Here is a 4,936-nt window from a genome sequence, read left to right as displayed (position 1 = left end):
CCCGCCCCGCCGCCCCCCGCCGGACTGGCCGCCCCGGCGGGCGCTGGCTCCCTTAAAGGCCGCCCGGCTCGCTCGGCTCCGCTCGCCTCGGCGCTGTCAGGGAAGGGGCCGGCCCGCCGCGCCGGGAGGGAGCTTTTAAAGCGACACACACGCCTCCCAACCCCGAGGGCCAAGCGCGCGAGCCTGGCTGGGGAGGTCTCGCCACCCGGGCAAGGGGGAAGGGTCTCGCTGGCGGGGCTGGAGGCGGACTGACTGGACCCCACGCCGGCTGACCTGAGGCACGGAGGGGCAGCGTTCTGGGTACTTTGTTCCTTTCCCACCTCTCCAGACACCCCCATTGCCCCCCTCCCCTACTGTGCTGTCCCCAAGCTTCCCTTTTGGTCACATTTCCCGCATCCAGACCCTCCCTTCTACCCCCCACATAACCCACCCCCCGACCTTGCCTGAAATCACGTTAATTCAGAAAATAGAATACTGCCAATCTTTCCTGAGCACCTACTCTGTGCCAAGCTCTGGGTCGGCAGGGCTGGGGGTTGGAGGCTGTCTTGGACACCCATCGTTTCCTTCAGCTATTCAGCCATTGACTCATGTATTAGAGACCTGTGCATGAGGTTCCATGCTAGGCTCCGGGGCCACCGGAGCATTTCAGGAAGCTCACTGGCTCGGGGACACTCCTGAGTCACAACAGAGGCAAATTCTGGAAGCAATGTTAACAGAGGGGTAGGGAAATGTGGGTGGGGGGGTGCAGTTCAGGCCAGGGCCTGGCAGGTTCTGCCAGGTAGGCAACCCCCGAGCTGAATCTCAAAGGAGGAGTAGGAGTGACTGTCAGTGTGGGGGGGTGGGGATCAGCATTTCAGGCAAGGAGGAGGGTGGGAGCACAGGCTCAGGAGCAGAAATGGGAGGAGGGGAGTTTAAGTCAACTGTGGCCTTTTAGATACCGTTTTGACTGCAGACCACAGAGAGACTCAGGGACCATGGTTAGGAGCTTAGATTTTATCCAGGGGCAGAGGGAGCTATGATATGGAGAGGAACCTGGGCCTGCCTGCCTTCTCAGGAAATCCCTCTGGGGCATTGTGGGTGGGTTTGAGGAGGTGCCACCGAGACAGAGCAGTTAGGAGGCTGTTACAAGGCTGGCCAGAAGACAGTGGAGTCTATGAATCTATGCTCATCAGAGAGGCTGGGGCTTGAGAGTAACTTTGTGTTTGTTTTTTTGAACCATCATTAGAGGGGGTGAGATGAACAGGGACACTGTGTAGAAGTAACAAAAGCAGTGGTTCCTGGCTGGAACCTCGGAAAAGAGCCCATGAGTGAGAGGGAGAAGGAGTGTTTAGGAAGATAGGAGAACCAGAAAGTGGAGAGTTATGTAGGTCCAGTAGGAGGAGTTTGGGAGAAGCAAGTACTCGTCAGTGTGTCGAAGGCGACAGGGAGTGGCTGTGAGAGAAGGAACAGAAAGTGTCTATTTGTCTTGGTACTCAGGAGACCACTGGTGACATGGCAGGGGCAATTGGTTTTGGCGGGTAGAAGGTGACAGTAACCAAACTGTTGGGCATCGAGGACTATGTGCCCAACGGTAAGGAACAGGAGTGAGTACAGATGATATTTTCAAAAATTCAAGTGACAGGGAAGTAGAGATCTTGAACTAGAGGCAGAGGAGGGGTCAAGGAAGGTGGGGCTAAATGGTGGTTTGAGGCTGGCCCGTGGGGGGCTTGAATTCCAGAGACAGTGATGGTATTGTGGGTGCTAATGATGTTCCTTGGTCTCTGAGTTATCTCAGAGGTGTATTCACAGGGGGCTGCTGGAGAAACTGACTCCTACTTCCTTGAGATTCAGCCCAGGAGTTGCCTTTGGAGAACCAGAAGCTGTGAGGGTGGGAATCCGGCTGCCCTGGGTTGGGGAGAGGTTCTCCTGAGGGGGTGGATCCAGAGGGCCCACCAATCACTTAAAAAAAATTGTAGCAAAATACACGTAACATAAAATCTACCATCTTAACCATTCGTAAGTACATAATTCAGTGGCACTAAGTACATTCACATTATTGTGCAACCATCACCACCACCCATCTCCAGAACCTTTTGATCATGCCAAACTGAAACTCTGTGATTAAGAGCTGATAGTAGCCACTATCTATGGAGCACCTACCAGGCACCAGGCACTGGGCCAAGTACTTCCACATGCATTATCTTATTCCATCTCACAGTGACTCTCCATCACCCCTCCCCCCATCAGTCCCTGGCAACCACCATTCTACCTTCTGTCTCTGTGACTCTGACTACTCTAGGTGCCTCATGTAAGTGGAATCACACAGGCTCACCAATCACTTTTGTGGAAGTAGTGATGCTAAGGAACAGCCGAGACCAAAAATGGGCTGAGCCTGAAAAAAATGTTTCTAGTCTTAGGTCCAGGGAATCATCTGCCCTCATTTGGGATGAGGGAGTCGTGTTTGAACTGGCAAGGTTAGGAGACAGTGAGCTTGATTGGAGAGGGTGGACTGTGACTGCTTAATACATAATTGATCTCGGGTCTCATTAATAGAAGCGCAGTGTTTTGAAAAAGGGAAGTAACATTTCTTCTGTCATTTGTGTGGATCAAACCATGCCTAGCACCTCAATTCGTTGGCTGTGTCCATAGGAGGACAGCCAGGTAGAAAAGGGGAGGCGACTGGTGTATATGTTCTATGGAGGATGGTAGGGCTGGTCAGGGCAGGTTAGAGAAGAGGAGACTCAGGAGAAGGGGTCTCTGATTGTAAATCTCCAAAGACCTGCTGCAGGCGAGAGGGAATAGATAGTATCTGGGTGGTGCTCAGTCCTGCCTTCCTTAGTGTTTGGGGATTGATCCATCCTTTCTTCCACCCTACCTCCCTGGCCACCTGCCTAGATGTCCCATCCTTTAGATCTCTGCTTATTCACCCCCAACTCCCACCCTTTAGGCAGCCTTCCCTAGTGCTTTAGTCTACAGAAAGAAATGGAAGCACTTTTTTTTTGCCCTTAACCAAATGTTTCCCAGGGCATTCATTTACTGTGCTAGCTGTGTGACCTTGAGCAAGTCACTTAACCTCTCTGAGCAAGGATGGGAGCCCATAAACATTTTAATTCTTTCTTGAATTGGGTCTCTTGTCAAAAAAAGAGTCAGGGGGGATGTATTTCACTGTCTCTCTGATTCAGAAAAATCAGGACAATAATAGTATCTATTTTCCAGGGTCATTGTGAGCATGGAATAAAATAATGCATGTGGAAGTACTTGGCCCAGTGCCTGGCACCTGGTAGGTGCTCCATAAATGGTAACTGCTGCTATCAGCTCTTATTCATGGCTTCATGTCTGTAAGCCTTATTTCCTTGTGAGTCTGTGAACTCCTCATGATGCGTCTGTGTGTGTCTGCCCATCTCTCACATGGACCACTGAAGTAGACAGTAGACAGTGATTTTTGCCTCTCTGCCTGTTTTCCACCATCCAGTTCTAGCATTCCTTTTCTTGGGGAAACCCCCTGCTGTCATCACATAATCCTAGTGGGTTGTCAGTTAAAGTGCCCACTACTCCCAGCCATCCCTATCCCTCTGCCACTAAGTAGGCATGTGACCCAGACTGCACCAACCATGGAACCCCATCCTCCAGCAACAGTGATTGGTCCAAGGGGTGGGCACATAACCTAAGCAGGACCAATCAGATTCTTTCCCTGGGATTGATATGTGGATGCCGGGAGGAAGAACCCCTCTTCCTAGTGGGGTGCAAAACTGTATGCTATGGCCCAAACCTGCTGACAAGCCATCTTTCCCACTCAATCTAGAAAGCTGAGCAAGGCAGCAGAGAGGAGAGGAATTTAGAGAGCATGCTAGCAGCATTGAGTCCCCATTTTGGTTCTCATGGCCTTCACCCTTGCAGTTCTTTCAGTCCTGTGAGCTGCAACAACATCCTACCCATCTATCAGAGCCAATCAATTCCTCATATTGCTCCAGCTCGTTTGGTGGGGTCTCTGTCTTATGTAACTAATCGGAGCCTGACAGATGCACTCCGGAAATACTTAATGAGCTGACTAAATGATCGACTGAGTAATTGGGTTCCCAGATGGGGTAAGATGTCTCCACATCCTGAAGCCAAAGGGTTGGGACCTGCTGCCCTGTGGCCATGGAGGGGAAGTGGGGGCATTTGGGAGATTATTGCATCAGGCTAACTTGGATTTGGGCCCCAGCTTTGCCATTTGCTAGCTGTGTGATCTCAGGCAAGTTACTTGCCCTCTCTGAACTTGAGATCCTCTGTCTATAAAATAGGCAAAGTAATAGTGACTGCCTAGGGTTGCTTTGAGGATGGAATGAGATAAGGAGCAAAAAGCACCAAGCCCAGTGCCTAGGGTGTGGGAGTGAGGGAGCAGGAGTTGGAAGAATGGTAAGAAATGGTAACTGTTTTTATTTAGTCTGCAATCTACTCCCTCTAAAAGCGCAGGACTGAGATTGGCATGCAGCTCAGGAGAGAACGAGGATTCAATCTGCAAGCTGGATTCTCAGAAGCAATGGATCCTGGCACCAGAGAAGCAGTGCCAGGGTGACAGTGGGCATGTTTGGGCTTCAAACAGATAATAGAGACAGTAGAGAGGCTAAGAGTAGGCAGTAGAGTTGGAATGATAGGGCTTCAATGCCAGCTTTTCCATTAACCATGTGACTCATTTAATCTTCCCAAACCTGTTTCCCCTTCTGTAAATACCTTCCTGGTAGCTGTCTTGAGGACTAAATACAACAGTCCATGTATCATGTTCAGCACAGAGCTTAGTAGGCGTTCGATAAATATTATCTATTATTATTGCTATTGGGGGCTTAGGGAAATTTTCTAAACACAAAGGTTGGGATAAGTGGATAGCATTAGAGGCAAACTTTTCATGAGAAAGTCCCCAAATAAAGGAGTTATACAGAATCATATCTGAATCGCCAAGGAAAGGCCATTTCAGAAT

This window comes from Rhinopithecus bieti, unplaced genomic scaffold (genome assembly GCF_001698545.2).
Source record: "Rhinopithecus bieti isolate Rb0 unplaced genomic scaffold, ASM169854v2 scaffold_79793, whole genome shotgun sequence".
NCBI lineage: Eukaryota > Metazoa > Chordata > Mammalia > Primates > Cercopithecidae > Rhinopithecus > Rhinopithecus bieti.
This window is presented reverse-complemented; position numbering follows the sequence as displayed.